At 37.0% G+C, this 17,581-nt stretch overlaps 1 pseudogene; it reads right to left on the bottom strand.

Moving 5' to 3' along the window:
* Positions 1 to 6,457: 6,457 nt before the first annotated feature.
* On the bottom strand, positions 6,458 to 7,252 carry LOC136152745 (UDP-glucuronosyltransferase 2B4 pseudogene; annotated as a pseudogene).
* Positions 7,253 to 17,581: the final 10,329 nt, after the last annotated feature.

Genomic DNA, 17,581 nt, shown 5'->3' with positions numbered 1-17,581 from the left:
TGGATTATGTTAACTTATTGGTCTATCTTCAAGTTCACTTGCTTTTTCATCAGCTTCTTCAAATCTTCTCTTAGCTCCAGCTTGTGAATTTTTCATTTCAGATATAGAAATTTTCAGCTCCAAAATTTCCATTTTTTACTTTTGTAAAATATGATTTCTATCTCTTATTTATAGACTCTATTAGATAGAACCTTGCTATTATACTTTTGTTCTATTCATGTCAATGCATGGCAAAACCCACTACAACATTTTATGGTAATTGGCCTCCAGCTAATAAAAAAAATGGAAAAAAAAGGATAGTTTCCTGAAAGTAGGTTGTATGCTTATAAGAATTTATCCATTTTTCTAAGTTCTCCAGTTTGTAGGAATATTTTCTACATTCTTATATTCACAATACTTTCCTACAATCTTTTATATTTTTAACTTTAGTTTGTAATTTTATTAATTTGAGTGTTTTGCCTTTTTGATAGTTTCCTTTGGTTCACTGAGCCCATCGGCAATGGCTATTTTGAAGTATTTTTCTGTTAGAGCCAATCATTTACCATCTCACAGGAAGATTCTATTGCCTCTTTTCTCCCTCTGTAGGTCACATCATTTATTTCTTTATATGTTTTGTGAAATTATTCTTTAACTGTTACATTTAGACAATGGAGTGTAGCAACTCCAATTCCATATATTGTTACTCCTATATATTTAGTGACTACATGGACTATTTAATGAAGTCTTTTCCCACTACAGTGTAAAACCTCTGACGTAGCTATTTAGAGTATGCAGCCTCGGGCATATTGACATTCCCTGGCTGGTAGTTTTCATCAATTGTTGAGTGATTTGCTATATATATTGCTATATATATATATATATATATATATATATATATATATGTATAGATGTTGACCATTCTTAAAGGCTTTATTGAACTTGTTAAAGTATTGCTTCTGTTTTAAGATCTCACACCATATAGGATCTTAGCTCCCACACCAGGGATCAAACCCAAACCTCCTGCATTGGAAGGTGAAGTCAACCAATGGGCTATCAAGGAAGTCCTTATAGTTTTTGATAATATCTTGGGAGCATAAATTGTTCCAGAATCTGACACCCCAAAGTTCATTCTCTTTTTCAAGGATACTTTTGAAGTCAATGTTTGAGATGTGTTCTGACCTCAGGAAGGCTCTTAGCTATGTCTTTCTCTGATTTCCTATGATAAACTAGCTTGCAAATGGTTTAGCTTGAATCTGTCATGAAGTCATAAGCTTCCTCTTAACTGCTTATCAACAAAATATTTCATAGCTTGAGGGAACTCTTAGGCTTGACATTTCCATGTGAAATGAAGTGAAAGTATAGTCTCTCAGTTTTTTGCAACCATTTGAGACACCATGGACTGTAGCCCACCAGGTTCCTCTGTCCACAGAATTCTCCAGGGAAGAACACTGGAGTGGGTTGCCATTACTTCTCCAGGGGATGTCCCCGAGCCAGCGATAGAACCCATTCTCTTGTACTGCAGGCATATTCTTTACCATCTGAACCACTAGGGAAGCCCTGAGCTTCCCATAGTCTGTTTCAAATAAAATGAGTTTTTTGTAGAACCTTGGAGATCACTGTTTCAGTTCCTGCATCACCCTATGAACAAGCCCTCTGAACTCTGGGCTTCCAGAGCTGGGGATAGGGACAATGACACAATTCTTTCTGAGTGACATCCTTGCTTTGGGTGTAAACACTAGCCTCTCTTTTTAGTTTGCCTCTTTTCATAATAGAAATTCCACATAAGTTTCTGTAGAACCTTGGAGATCTCTGCTTCTGTTCCTGCATCACCCTATGAACAAGCCCTCTGAACTCTGGCTTCCAGAGCTGGGGATAGGGACAACGGCACAATTCTTTCTGAGTGACATCCTTGCTTTAGGTGTAAACACTAGCCTCTCTTTTTAGTTTGCCTCTTTTCATAATAGAAATTCCACATAAGTTTAATAAGCAGGGTGACAATATACAGCCTGGATGTACTCCTTTCCAAATGTGAAGCAGTCCTTTGTTCCCTGTAGCAGAGTACATCATACAAAATGCCAGGCTGGATGAATCTCAAGCTGGAATCAAGATTGCTGGACAAATACCAACAACCTCAGATATGCAGGCTTCCCTGGTAGCTCAATCGGCAAAAAATCTACCTGCAGTGCAGGACACCCCAGTCTGATCCCTGGGTTGGGAAGATCCCCTGGAGAAGGAAATCACAACCCACTACAGTATTCTTGCCTGGAAAATCCCATAAGATCCTAGTGGGATACAGTCCATGTGATAGCAACATTCAGACACGAGTTACCAACTTAACCCCCACCATCACTCTAATAGCACAAAGTAAAGAGGAACAAACGGGCCTCTTGAGGGAGAAAGTGAAGAGTGAAAAAGCTGACTTAAAACTCAACATTCAACAGACTAAGATTGTGGCATCTATTCCCATTACTTCAAGGCAAGTAGATGCAGAAAAAGCAGAAACAGTGACAAAGTTTATTTTATTGGGCTCTAAAGTCACTGCAGATGGTGATTGCAGCCATGAAATTAAAAAACACATGCTCCTTGGAAGGAAAGCTATGACAAACCTAGACAGGATATTAAAAAGCAGAGACATCATGTTGCCAATAAAGGTCCATACAGTCAAAGCTATAGTTTTCCAGTAGTCATGTATGGATGTGAGATTTAAACCATAAACAAGGCTGAGCACTGAAGAATTGATGCTTTTGAACTGTGGTGCTGGAGAAGACTCCTGAAAGTTCTTTGCACAGCAAGAATATTGAACCAGTCAATCCTAAAGAAAATCAGGCCTGAATATTCATTGGAAGGACTGATGCTGCAGCTGAATCCCCAATACTCTGACCACCTGATGCAAAGAGCATCATTGAAAAAGACCCTGTTGCTGGGAAAGATTGAGGGCAGATGGTGAAAAGGGCAACAGAAGATGAGATGGATGGTATCACTGACTCGGTGGACATGAGTTTGAGCAAAGTTAGGGAGATAGTGAAGGGCAAGGAAGCCTGGCGCTCTGCAATTCATGGGGTTGCAAACAATTTGACACAACTTAGTCACTGAACAAAAAAAAGATGTTAGTTCTATTTTTAATTTTTATATCAATACTACACTCTTTAGATTAGTGCAGCTTTTTTTATTCCATTTATTTTTATTAGTTGGAGGCTAATTACTTCACAGTATTGTAGTGGTTTTTGCCATACATTGACATGAATCAGCCATGGATTTACATGTATTCCCCATCCCAATCCCCCCTACCGCCTCCCTCCCCACTCCATCCCTCTGGGTCTTCCCAGTGCACCAGCCCTGAGCATTTGTCTCATGCATCCAACCTGGACTGGTGATGTTGCATCCTTGATAATACACATGTTTCAATGTTGTTCTCTCAAAACATCCCACCCTCGCCTTCTCCCACAGAGTCCAAAAGTCTGTTCTGTATATCTGTGTCTCTTTTTCTGTTTTGCATATAGGGTTATCGTTACCATCTTTCTAAATTCCATATATATGTGTTAGTATACTGTATTGGTCTTTATCTTTCTGGCTTACTTCACTCTGTATGATGGGCTCCAGTTTTATCCATTTCATTAGAACTGATTCAAAAGAATTCTTTTCAATGGCGGAGTAATATTCCATGGTGTAATTGCACCAGAGCTTCCTTATCCATTCATCTGCTGATGGGCATCTAGGTTGCTTCCATGTCCTGGATATTATGAACAGTGCTGCGATGAACATTGGGGTGCACGTGTCTCTTTCAGATCTGGTTTCCTTGGTGTGTATGCCCAGGAGTGGGATTGCTGGGTCATATGGCAGTTCTATTTCCAGTTTTTTAAGAAATCTCCACATGGTTCTCCATAGAGGCTGTATTAGTTTGCATTCCCACCAACTGCAGTTTTGTAATAATGTCTGAAGTCTAGGAGAGTTATACCTCCTGCCTTTCCCCCACTCAGGATTACTCTCCCAATTCTGCATCTTTTATAGTTCCATATAAAATTTTGGATTATTGATTCTAGTTTTGTGTGAAAAATGTCATGGGTAAATTGATAGCGATCACGTTAAATTTGTAGATAGCTTTGGGTAATATTGTCATTTTAACAATATTAATTCTTCTAATCCAAGAGCATGGGATGTCTTTCCATTTCTTTGAATCCTCTTTTATTTCCTTTATTCAAGTTTTATAGTTTTCAGCATATAAGTCTTTCATTTTCTTGGTCAGGTTTATTCATATGTGTTTTATTTTTTGAGTAAAATTTTTAAAGAGGTTATCTTTTTAAACTTTCTCATTCTGATATTAAAATATTAGTAAAAAGAAATGCAACAGATTTTTGTAAATTAATCCTGTATCCTGCTAGCTTGCTGAAAATGTATTATTAGTTCTAATAGCTTTTATATGGGGAGTTTAGGATTCTCTGCATAGAGTATCATGTCATCTGCAAACACTGAAAGTTTTTCTTCTCTTGCAGTTTGGACACATTTTATTTCTTTTTCCTATCTACTTTCTGTAGCTACAACTTTACATACTGTGTTGAATAGAGGCAGCAATGTGGTATCCTTGTCTTGTTCCTGGATTTAGCAATAAGGCTTTAAGTTTATCACTGTTGAGTATTATGTTTGCTGTGGGTTTACTGTCAATGTCCTTTATTATGTTGTAAAACATTTCCTCATCAAATGTGCTCATTTTAATGAGAATTTTATCATGAATAGATGTTGGACTTTGGTAAATGCTTTTTTCATACCTACTGAGATAATCATGCTTTTTTTTTTTTTAATTTCATATCCATTTTGCTTCCTGTATTTGGATATATGCTATATTTTTTAGATTTGGGATGCTTTCATCCATAATTTCTTCAAATACATTTTTGGTCCCTTTTTCTGTCTCTTCTCCTTTTGGAACACTATATGTGTAAGTTGGCACCTTTTAGATTATGCCATAGATCTCTTATCCTGCTTTCATTTTTTTTTTAATTTGCTTTTCTGTCTGCTGTTTTAATTGGTGATATCTGTTATTTTCTCTTCTAGATCACTTTTTTGTTCTCCGGTGGCATTTAGTCAGCTATTCGTTGTATCTAGACTGCTTTTTATCTCAGAAATTAAATTATTTATTTTTTAATCATTGATATTTAAAATTTATAATTCCTTTTCTAGTCATATGTGTTTACATCTATAATTTTTTCTTAATTCAACTGACATTTTTATTACCTTCTTTTTAAACTTGGTGTCTAGTAGATGGGTGATGCCTGTTTCATCAGTTATTCTTTCAAGAGATTACTCTTGCTCTTTTGATTAGGAGTATTTCCTCTGCTGTCCTTCATGGAACACTTATATTCCATAAATGTTGTGAGTATTCCTCTGCAGTCCTTTATGGAATGTCCTTTAAAGAACATTTCATGCAAAGATGGGCACAACAAAGGTCAGAAATGATATGGACCTAACAGAAGCAAAAGATATGAAGAGGAGATGGCAAGAATACACAGAAGAACTATGCAAAAATATTTTATAACCCAGATAACCACGACGGTGTGATCACTCACCTAGAGCCAGACATCCTGAAATGTTAAGTCAAGTGGGCCTTAGGAAGCCTCACTATGAACAAAGTTAGTGGAGGTGATGGAATTCCAGTTAAGCTATTTCAAGTCCTAAAAGATGATGCTGTGAAAGAGCTGCCCTCAATACGCCAGCAAATTTGGAAAACTCAGCAGTGGTCACAACTGGAAAATGACAGTTTTCATATTCAATCCCCAAAGCAGGACAATGCCAAAGAATGCTCAAATAACCACACAATTGCACTCATCTCACATGCTAGCAAAGTAATGTTCAAAATTCTCCAAGCTAGGCTTCAACATGGTACATGATCAGAGAACTTCCAGATGTTCAAGCTGGTTTCTAAATGCTGCCTAGATACTTGTGCTACAAATATGTGTGTAATTTTCAATGTGCATATCTTTATTTATCAAGACGTTTTATGAGGTTTCTAATGACTTAACATTTTTAAATTCCAAAAAAAGAAAATTTGTGAGTTTGATTTATAGTCACTTACAGAAGTCTTAAATTCTTCAACTTTTTGTACATGACTTCCTGCTATCCGATACTACTAATGGACTTCAGGGTTCTACCTTATCTTATAACTTAGGTGTTTCCATAATATTTGAAGGATTGATGGGCCATTTTGTGTTTTTATTTCACTCTTTCACTTATTTGAGACAAATTTTTGTGGATTTATATATATATGAACTACCCTTCATGACACTAGGAAAGATAGAACTTAATCCTACCAAATAAAGACACAAATTACCTAAATATTATTTGTTGTTTAGTTGCTAAGCATTTCTAACTCTTTTGTAACGCCATGGACTGTAGCCTGCCAGGCTCTTCTCTCCATGAAATTTTACAGGCAAGAATAATGGGGTGGGTTGCCGTTTCCTTCTCCAGGGAAGTATCCTGACCCAGGGATCTAGCCCATGTTTCCTGCTTTGGCAGGCAGATGCTTTACTGCTGAGCTATCAGGGAAGCATGACTTACTTAGTACTTCACTCTGAAACTGATTCCACTTCTTCTCATCATACAGCTGGAACCAAAAGTCAAAATAAAAAACATATATCATAGTTTTGACTCTCTCTATGAATGTCATGTGGCCACTTAATTCTGAAAACATAACAAGTACACAGGATGGTGGAAATAGAAGTCTTTTGTATTCTTTTCAATTGAATAGCCAGGCGAAGAGTAGAGACTGTACACTAGAGGTGGTTTAAGTATCTCAGCCAGCAATTCTCCACAGGGTCCAACAGCATCGGCAAGAATGACATCAAACCTCAATTCCTGCAGTTTTGTCATAAATTTCTTGTCTGAAACTACTCCTTTACACGTTTATACCAATGTCAGAAAATTCCCAAAATAAAATTTGCATTGTTGAAAGATCGATCCAAAAGTAATCTTTCACCAGAAGCATCCGTTTATCGATAAGAAGCTTGACAGCATCCTCAAAATCATCTTTAGTTAAAGATGTAGGGTAAATCTCAAACTTCATAGCAGATGGTTTATTGGAGTCAGTGAGAGTGAAAGCCAAAGATATTAGAACAGTCACCTCATGACCTTTTGAGACAAGTCCATTCAGAATTGTCTTTATCATCATCCAATGACTAAATTCCACTGGCCACACCAGCACCTTTCCACAGCTCCCAGAGCTAAAGTATCAAGTCAGCTGTAGCAGCAGCAGAAGTGAGAGCCATTTCATAGATGTCTTGATCATATGCAAGGAATTTAAGGATTTACTGTATCTTTTTGCTATTGCTTAGGCTTATATCCAGAAGAAATCACTCAGCAAGTTAAATTATAACACCTATGCCTCAAATAAGTAGATTACACAAATAGCCAGCAGATATAGAAAACAGGTGAAATGGTAAAGTTGTAGAATGCTTCATTTTTGTCCTGGCTTTTACCCATCTAAAAGTTGATGACCTTGTACACACAAATGAATTATATCAATTATATTATTTAAGAAAGAAGAATAATGTAAAACAATAGCAAGTGAGAGGCTCTTCTGTCTGCAGTCACTTTGATACAGATTTCTGCCCAATAAATTCTTTTTGGGCAGATGTGGGCAAAGGAATATCTGTATTTTGTCCTCATTTTTGAAAGAGTATTTTGCTTGATATATAATTTTTGGCTGACAGTTTTGACTTTTAGGACTTTGACTATGTCACCTCACTACCAGAGAGCATCCATTGTTTCTGATGAGACATAAGCCCTATGTTGATATTCGCTTATGAGATTGAGTTATTTTTCTTTAGGGCTTCAAGACTTTCTGACTTTAGCTTTCAGCATTTCAGTAGCATCTGTTTATGGCCCCCCAAGTTTATCCTACATGAAGTAGTTGGACAATTGGGGCTTGTAGATTAATATTTTTCATCATAGTTGATATGCTTTCAATCATTATTTGTTTTGAATATTTGTGTGTGTGTTAATCATTCAGTTGTGTCTAACTCTTTGCGACCTCGTGGATCGCAGCCTAGTACGCTCCTCTGTCCATGGGAATCTCCAGGCAAGAATACTGGAGTGGGTAGCCATTTCCTTCTCCAGGGGATTTCCTGACCCAGGGTCCAACCCAGGTCTCCTGCACTGCAGGCAGAAGCTTTACTGTCTGACCTACTAGGGAAGCCCTTTGAATATTTTAGTTTGCTCCATTTTTCCTGGCACTCCCCTTTTTTGTATGTTTCAGTTTGCTTTATTATGTACCAACAGAGGCTTATTTTCTAAGCCTCTGTTCATTTTTGTTTATTCATTTTTTGTCTCTGTTCTTTGGATTACATTATTTTATTGATCTATCTTCAAGTTCACTTTCATTATCATTGACTTCTTCAGATCGACTGTTGACTCCCTCCAGTGAATTTTTCATTTCAGATGTAATAAATTTCAACTCCAAAATTTCCATTTGTTTCCTTTGGAAAATATGATTTCTATCTTTTATTATAGACTCTATTAAATAGGACCTTTATATTATACTTTTCTTCTTTAATCATAGTTTCATGAAGGTAAGTCATATGCTTCCAAGAATTTATCCATTTCTCATAAGTTCTCTGTTTGAAATAATACAATGATTCCAATAGTCTCCTATGATCATTTCTATTTTAGTTCCTCATTTTATTGATTTCAGTGTTTTGCCTTTTTAAGAGTTTCCTTTAGTCATTGAACCCATTGACAGCAGTAATGTAAAGTTTTTCCCTGTTACAGCTAACCATTAGTCCCTCTCATAGGCAGTTTCTGTTGACTGCTTTTCCTCATTTAGGTCACATATTTGTATTTCTTTATATGTCTTGTGAAATTATTGTCAAAGTATTACATTTAGACAGTGCAGTGTAGCAATTCCGATTCCATATCTTGTTACTGATATATCTTTAGTGATTCCATGCACTGTTTTAAGTGTCTTTCCCCTACAGTGTAAAGTCTCTAATGCAGCTACTTGGAAGATGTAACCTTAGGCATATTCACATTCCCTGGGTTGATGTTGTTTTTAGTAGCACTCTCCTTTTAACAGTCTCTTTACCTATCATTAGCTTTCATCAGTCGGGTGATTATACTCCAGTTTTTTATAATATCTTGCGGGCATAAATTACTTCAGAACCTGATCCCCCAAAGTTCATTCTCTTCTGCAAGGATAGTTTTAGAAGTCAATGTCTAAGATATGTTCTGACCTCAGGAATACTCTTCATAGCTGTGTTTTTCTCTGGTTTTCTCTGATAAACTTGCTTGCCAGTGTTTAGCTTGTATCTGTCATGAAGCAACCAGCTTTCTTCTTAATTGTCTACCAGCAAACCTTTGATAATTTGTGGGCACTTATAAGCTTGACCTTCCAATAGTCTGATTCAAATAAACTGTGTTCCTTGAGAATAGTGTTTATATCCTTAAGTTTCCCTCTGGTCATACTCTGAACTTTGCCTTCAGAGCAGGGGATAGGAACAGTGGCAGACTTCTTTCTCTGTGACATCCCTTTTTGATGTGTAAGTAGTAATGTCTATTTTTAGTTTAACTTTTCATCAGAAATGATTCAGTATTCACAATATGCTGTGCCTGAATAGAATCACTGGTTTATGAGTGGGACTGGGTGGAAGAAGGAAAAATTTTGTTGGCCACTTATCGGGAACTTAGTGGCTATAACCCATAGCTAGAGTGAGTGTGTGTGAGAAATTCAAGTGACTTGACTCTTCTAAGAAGATACCAGAACACTCAAATGGGACCTGTGGATAGTGTGAAACTTGTGTTCTTTCTGAACTTACTCAGAGTGAAGTCTAGTTTTCTGAATAAGGATGGTGAGAGAGGGAGCTGTTTTAGATTTAAATGGTGTAGGCTTTCAGTGATTTTTCTGGTAATGTATTTTTTTTTCAATAAATATTTTTTTATTTGCTTGTATACCTTTAGGGTACTTTCTAGACAATGAATAACTGTTTTAAAAAATAATTTTCAGTAGTGTTTCTTGCTTCACATAAGAATTTGTAAAATATATCATGTTGCTATCTAAGAAATGAGAGTTTTGGGACTTCAGTGGTGGCTCAGTGGTAAAGAATCAACCTGGCAATGCAGAAGACATAGGTTTGATCCCTGATTCAGGAAGGTGGCACATGCCGTGAGGCAACTAAGGTGATGCATCACATATATTCAGCCTGAGTTCTAGTGCCAGGAAACTAACTACTGAGTCCCATGCATTGCAGTACTGAAGTGTGCATGCCCTAGAGTTTTATAGTTTCTGGTCTTGCATTTAGATCTTTAATCCATTTTGAGTTTATTTTTGTGTATGGTGTTAGAAAGTGTTCTAGTTTCATTCTTTTACAAGTGGTTGACCAGTTTCCCCAGCATTACTTGTTAAAGAGGTTTTCTTTTTTCCAGTGTATATCCTTGCCTCCTTTGTCAAAGATAAGTTGTCCATAGGTTCGTAGATTTATCTCTGGGCTTTCTATTCTGTTCCATTGATCTATATTTCTGTCTTTGTGCCAGTACCATACTGTCTTGATGACTGTGGCTTTGTAGTAGAGTCTGAAGTCAGGCAGGTTGATTCCTCCAGTTCCATTCTTTTTTCTCAAGATTACTTTGGCTATTCGAGGTTTTTGTATTTCCATGCAAATCGTGAAATTATTTATTCTAGTTCTGTGAAAAATACTGTTGGTAGCTTGATAGGGATTGCATTGAATCTATAGATTGCTTTGGGTAGAATAGCCATTTGACAATATTGATTCTTCCAATCCACGAACACGGTATGTTTCTCCATCTGTTTGTGTCCTCTTTGATTTATTTCATCAGTGTTTTATTGCTTTCTATGTATAGGTCTTTTGTTTCTTTAGGTAGATATACTCCTAAGTATTTTATTCTTTTTGCTGCAATGGTGAATGGTATTGTTTCCTTAATTTCTCCTTCTGTTTTTTTTCTTTTTTCCATTGTTAGTGTATAGGAATGCAAGGGATTTCTGTGTGTTAATTTTACATCCTACAACTTTACTATATTCATTGATTAGCCCTAGTAATTTTCTGGAAGAGTCTTTAGGGTTTCCTATGCAGAGGATCACATCATCTGCAAACAGTGAGAGCTTCACTTCTTCTTTTCCTATCTGGATTCCTTTTATGTCTTTTTCTGCTCTGATTGCTTTGGCCAAAACTTCAAACACTATGTTGAATAGTAGTGGTGAGAATGGGCACCCTTGTCTTGTTCCTGATTTCAAGGGAAATGCTTTCAATTTTTCACCATTGAGGGTGGTGCTTCCTGTGGGTTTGTCGTATATAACTTTTATTATGTTGAGGTATATTCCTTCTATTACTGCTTTCGGGAGCATTTTAATCATAAATGAGTGTTAAATTTTGTCAAAGGCTTTCTCTGCATCTATTGAGATAATCATATGATTTTTATCTTTCAATTTTTTAATGTGGTGTATTACATTGATTGATTTGCAGATATTAAAGAATCCTTGCATCCCTGGGATCAAGCCCACTTGGTCATGGTGTATGATTTTTTTAATATGTTCTTGGATTCTGTTTGCTAGAATTTTGTTAAGGATTTTTGCATCTATGTTCATCAGTGATATTGGCCTGTAGTTTTCTTTCTTTGTATCATCTTTGTCTGGTTTTGGAGTGAGGGTGATGATGGCCTCATAGAATGAGTTTGGAAGTTTACCTTCTTCTGCAATTTTCTGGAAGAGTTTGAGTAAGATAGGTGTTAGCTCTTCTCTAAGTTTTTGGTAGAATTCAGCTGTGAAGCCATCTGGTCCTGGGCTTTTGCTTGCTGGAAAATTCCTGATTACAATTTCGATTTCCTTGCTGGTGATGTGTCTGTTAACATCTATTTCTTCCTTGTTCAGTTTTGGAAAGTTATACTTTTCTAAGAATTTGTCCATTTCATCCAAGTTGTCCACTTTATTGACATAGAGCTGCTGGTAGTAGTCTCTTATGATCTTTGTATTTCAATGTTGTCTGTTGTGATCTCTCCATTTTCATGTCTAATTTTGTTAATTTGGTTCTTCTCTCTTTGTTTCTTAATGATTCTTGCTAATGGTTTGTCAATTTTGTTTATTTTTTCAAAAAACCAGCTTTTAGCTTTGTTGATTTTTGCTATGGTCTCTTTAGTTTCTTTTGCATTTATTTCTGCCCTAATTTTTCAGATTTCTTTCCTTCTACTAACCCTGGGATTCTTCATTTCTTCCTTCTCTAATTGCTTTAGGTGTAGAGTTAGGTTATTTATTTGGCTCTTTTCTTGTTTCTTGATGTAAGCCTGTAATACTATGAACCTTCCCCTTAGCACTGCTTTTACAGTGTCCCATAGGTTTTGGGTTGTTGTGTTTTCATTTTCATTCATTTTATGCATATTTTGATTTCTCTTTTTATTTCCTTTATGATTTGTTGATTATTCAGAAGCATGTTATTTAGCCTCCATATGCTTGAATTTTTAACAATTTTTTTCCTGTAATTGAGATCTAATCTTACTGCACTGTGGTCAGAAAAGATGACCTGAAAGATTTCAGTTTTTTGGAATTTTCCAAGACCAGATTTATGGCACAGGATGTGATCTGTTCTGGAGAAGGTTCCGTGTGCACTTGAGAAAAAGGTGAAGTTGATTGTTTTGGGGTGAAATGTCCTGTAGATATCAATTAGGTCTAGCTGGTCCATTCTGTTATTTAAGGTTTGTGTTTCCTTGTTAATTTTCTGTTTAGTTGATCTATCCATAGTTGTGAGTGGGGTATTAAAGTCTCCCACTATTATTGTGTTACTATTAATTTCCTCTTTCATACTCATTAGCGTTTGCCGTACATATTGCGGTGCTCCGATGTTGGGTGCATATATATTTATAATTGTTATATCTTCTTCTTGGATTGATCCTTTGATCATTATGTAGTTTCCTTTTTTGTCTTTTTTCACATCCTTTATTTGAAAGTCTATTTTATCTGATATGAGTATTGCGACTCCTGCTTTCTTTTGGTCTCCATTTTCATGAAATATTTTTTCCAGCCCTTCACTTTTGGTCTGTATGTGTCTCTTGTTTTGAGGTGGGTCTCTTGTAGGCAGCATATATAAGGGTCTTGTTTTTGTATCCATTCAGCCAAACTTTGTCCTTTGGTTGGGGCATTAAACCCATTTACATTTAAGTTAATTATTAATAGGTGTGGTCCCGTTCCCATTTACTTTGTTGTTTTGGGTTCACGTTTATACAACCTTTCTGCATTTCCTGTCTAGAGAAGATCCTTTAGCATTTGTTGAAGAGCTGGTTTGGTGGTGCTGAATTCTCTCAGCTTTTGCTTGTCTGTAAAGCTTTTGCATTCTCCTTCATATCTGAATGAGATCCTTTCTGGGTACAGTAATCTAGGTTGTAGGTTAGTCTATTTCATTACTTTAAGTATGTCCTGCCATTCCCTTATGGCCTGGATGGTTTCTAATGATAGATCAGCTGTTATCCTTATGGGAATTCCTTTGTGTGTTAATTGTTTTTTCTCCCTTGCTGCTTTTAATATTTGCCCTTTGTGTTTGATCTTTGTTAATTTGATTAATATGTGTCTTGGGGTGCCTCTGCTTTTCACTTCACTTAACTTTGTCTCTCTGATTTTAGGAGAAATAATTCTATATTGTGGTCCTGATAAGGTGAGTATTCACCTATATGCGACTATTCCTGTGTAGACTCCATGTTTTCAATGTCTTTGGTGTGAGCAGTGGTTTGGAAATGGATGTCAGTCACATCTTTCATCAGAGTGTGTGTACTGGGTGTTAAAACCTCGATAGGGTCTTGTTGCTGTGTAAGTTTCTAAAACCTAGCAGGGTGTGAGGTGGGACTTCTTTTCTGCTCTAAAGCTGTCACCGGCCTGTCATGGGTAGAGTCTATTCCCATCTTGCTGGAAAGAAGTCCTAAGAGTTAGGTTTAATCAGGCTTATTATTCATATTATTTTTTCTCCTTCTCCAAGGGTGGAGAGTGCTGAAGTCAATGAGGTCTGTTTGCTCAGAGATGTCCTATTACCAGGATTCTCTGGTGGCTCAGCCAGTAAAGAATCTGCCTGCAATGCAGGATACTTTGGCTCAATCCATGGATCAGGACCATCCCCTCCAGAAATGCATGGAAACCCATTCCAGTATTCTTCTCTGGAGAAGCCCATGGATAGAGGAGCCTTGCCAGCTACAGTCCTTTGGATTGCAGAGTCAGACATGACAGAGTGACTAAGTATGCACATACATCCTATATACCACTTGTGTAGGCATCTGTGGCTCTGTTTGTGAGCAACCCAAATTTGTGTCCCTTGATGAGGCTGACCCAGATTTACTGCAAAACTGTGCTGTGGAGTTAAGTTTCAGTTTAGTCTCTCAGTGGTGTCTGACTCTTTGTAATCCCACGGATTGCAGCAAACCAGGCCTCCCTGTCCATCACCAACTCCTGGAGTCTACCCATACTCATGTCCATCGAGTCAGTGATGGCATCCAACTATCTCATCCTCTGTTGTCTCCTTCTCCTGTCCGCAAGCCCTCCCATTATCAGGACCTTTTCAAATGACTCAGTACTTCATATTAAGTGGTCAAATTATTGGAGTTTCAGCTTCAACATCAGTCCTTCCAATGAACACCCAGGACTTATCTGCTTCAGGATGGACTGGTTGAATCTCCTTGCCATCCAAGGGACTCTCAAGAGTCTTCTCCAACACCACAGTTCAAAAGCATCAGTTTTTCAGCACTCAACTTTCTTCACAGTCCAACTCTCACATCCATACATGACTACTGGAAAAACCATAGTCTTGACTAGACAGACCTTTGTTGGCAAAGTAATCTCTCTGCTTTTTAATATACAGTCTACGTTGGTCATAACTTTCTTTCCAAGGAGTAATTGTCTTTTAATTTCATGTCTGCAGTCACCATCTGCAGTGATTTGGAGCCCAAAAAATAAGTCAGCCCCTATTTCCTTTGTTTCCCCATCTATTTGCCATGAACTGATGGGACCAGATACCATGGTCTTAGTTTTCTGAATGCTGAGCCTTAAGCCAACTTTGTCACTCTCCTCTCTCACTTTCACCAAGAGGCACTTTAGTTCTTCTTCACTTTCTGTCATAAAGTTGGTGTCATCTGCATATCTAAAGTTATTGATATTTCTCCCAGCAATCTTGATACCAGCTTGTGCTTCATCCAGCCCAGCATTTCTCATGATGTACTCTGCATGTAAGTTAAATAATCAAGGTGACAATATACAGCCTTGATGTACTCCTTTCCCTATTGGGAACCAGTCTGTTGGTCCATGTCCAGTTCTAACTGTTGCTTCCTTACCTCCATACAGATTTCTCAAGAGGCAATTCAGGTGGTCTGATAGTCCCATCTCTTTCAGAATTTTCCACAATTTGTTGTGATCCACACAGTCAAAGGCTTTGGCGTAGTCAAATAAAACAGAAATAGATGTTTTTCTGGAACTCTCTTGCTTTTCTGATGATCCAGCGGATGTTGGTAACTTGATTTCTGGTTACTCTCCATTTTCTAAAACCTGTTTGGACATCCAGAAGTTCACCGTTCATATATCGCTGAAGCCTGGCTTGGAGATTTTTGATCATTACTTTACTAGCAAGTGAGATGAGTGCAACTGTGCAGTAGTCTGAGCATTCTTTGGCCTTGCCTTTCTTAGGGATTGGGATGAAAACTGAACTTTTCTAGTCCCTTGACCTCTTCTGAGTTTTCCAAATTTGCTGGCATATTGAGTACAGCACTATCACTGCATCATCTCAGGATTTGTAATGGCTCCACTGGAATTCCATCACCTCCAGTAGATTTGATTGTAGTAATGCATCCTAAGGCCCACTTGACTTCACATTCCAGGATGTCTGGTTCTAGGTGAGTGATCACACCATCGTGATTATCTGGGTCATGACAATCTTTTTTGTACAGCTATTGTGTGTAGTCTTGCCACCTCTTCTTAATATCTTCTGCTTCTTTGGGTGCATACCATTGCTGTCCTTTATTGAGACCATCTTTGCCTAAAATATTCCTTTGGTATCTCTAATTTTCTTGAAGAGATCACTAGCCTTTCCCCTTCTATTGTTTTCCTATATTTCTTTGCACTGATCACTGAGGAAGGCTTTCTTAACTCTCCTTGCTATTCTTTGGAACTCTACATTCAAATGGGTATATGTTTCCTTTTCTCCTTTGCTTTTGGCGTCTCTTCTTTTCACAGCTATTTGTAAGGCCTCCTCAGACAGTCACTTTGCTCTTTTGCATTTCTTTTTCTTGCGATGATCTTGATCCTTGTCTCCTGTACCATTCTGGGATACCCGTTGGGTGTCTTGACTCCTTAGTTCCCCAAGGGGACAGTTCACCTGTTTGGGTCTTCTCTCTTTTTTATATATCTCTCAGGAACAACCAATCTTACAACTTCTTTCCATCCTGTGAGTTATATGGAAATCTTTCTTGGGTCTGTATTTGTATGAGTTCTGCCAGTCTGAAGATAGTTTTCTGAGAGAATTGCTCCCCAGGAAGATCCATTTTTGATGTGTTTGTGTGGGGATGTGAACACCATGTCCTCTTGTTCCACCACCTTGATCCAATCCTGTATGATAAATTTAATTCTGACATTTAATTTCTACAAATTTAATAGAAAATGTTGTTATTATCATTTATGTGTGAAACATTACACTAAAAATTAGACTAAAATCATTGTTGACATTCCTTATTCATTTTAATGAGAAAAGTTAGTGCAAATTACATTCCACTATGTACAGCATTTATTTAGTCCTTTATGATGTTAATGTATTCAGACTCTGTTAACCCCATGAACTGACTGATACAATTACTTTATCGTCATTACTTTATGTGATGGAACAGCTGGAGCATAGGGAAGTTGAGTAGCTGCAATGATCCCAAACTAATCCATAGTAATTTTGTAGTGATTAAACTCTACACTATTTGCATTTCCAGTACAATACCTTAAACTTTATGGGATGGTGTCTCCCTTTTGGGTTTGAATGTAAAACAAGTGTGTGTTTAAATTTCATTTAAAATGATTCTTTCCATGTTATTATACTTCTCCAAAATTAGTCCTACCAGATAAATTGCTCTGCAAAGTTCTGGTAAAAAAAAAATAATAATAATTTTTTGACTTAATTTTTATTCCTGAAGAACCAGTGACTTTTGTCACCTTTAAATTATCATTGGCAATTTTACTTCTGTGGATTCCCTGTTTGTATTATTTCTTTATTTTCATTTTGGGCTGCTTGAGTTTCTGTTGTAGATCTGTAGTCATTCCCATTGTACAGTGACTACCAATCCTTTTTATGTTGCAATTATTGCTGGATAAATTTGAGGCAAATTATATAAGCCTATATATGTGAGTTAACAATACTCTCTACTATGGCAGCATATTATTTCTGCTTTTCTTCAGAAATGTGTCAATTATCTAGAGGGGTTATATGGAAAGTCCTGTGGTAAATCTTCCTATTATTCTCCGAGCATCAATGTTTGATTTTATTTGTAATATTAGTTATGTCTTAGGTTGATGAATGTCATATGGTGTGGATGGTGGTCTTCTTGACTAAAATACTCATTTCTTCACCAGACCACTTCAATCATAAACTGCTTTCCTGATGTACAG

Source organism: Muntiacus reevesi, chromosome 22 (genome assembly GCF_963930625.1).
Source record: "Muntiacus reevesi chromosome 22, mMunRee1.1, whole genome shotgun sequence".
NCBI classification, from domain to species: Eukaryota; Metazoa; Chordata; class Mammalia; order Artiodactyla; family Cervidae; genus Muntiacus; species Muntiacus reevesi.
The sequence above is the reverse complement of the archived record's forward strand: the minus strand, read 5'-3'. Positions and strand labels throughout refer to the sequence as shown.